Source organism: Penaeus monodon, chromosome 25 (genome assembly GCF_015228065.2).
Source record: "Penaeus monodon isolate SGIC_2016 chromosome 25, NSTDA_Pmon_1, whole genome shotgun sequence".
In the NCBI taxonomy this organism is placed as follows: domain Eukaryota; kingdom Metazoa; phylum Arthropoda; class Malacostraca; order Decapoda; family Penaeidae; genus Penaeus; species Penaeus monodon.
Genome location: NC_051410.1, coordinates 39,621,952 through 39,622,303, shown reverse-complemented (window position 1 = coordinate 39,622,303; position 352 = coordinate 39,621,952).

Genomic DNA, 352 nt, shown 5'->3' with positions numbered 1-352 from the left:
CATTATGAAAAAGGTACTCCATTATTTTCTGGCAAGTTGAAAGTCAGTTTCAGAGCTTTGAACTCTTTAGGGCAAATTATCTCTTCTTTTTTATGATTATTTTGAGATATTTGATATCTGTATGACAGGTATATATACAAGATACAAGAAAGTTGAATTGAAAGTGACGAGCTCTTATATACTTCCTTCAGTAAAGGTTATTTGAACCTCTAATCACCTGTAGGAAAATAAATGATTATCAAATGCCTAACAGACAATGATAGATTGTGCTTATATTTCATGTTTCACAGGGACTGATAAGCTGTTAAGATTCCATGAAAAAACATGATATAAGATTGAAAAGTAACTTCGC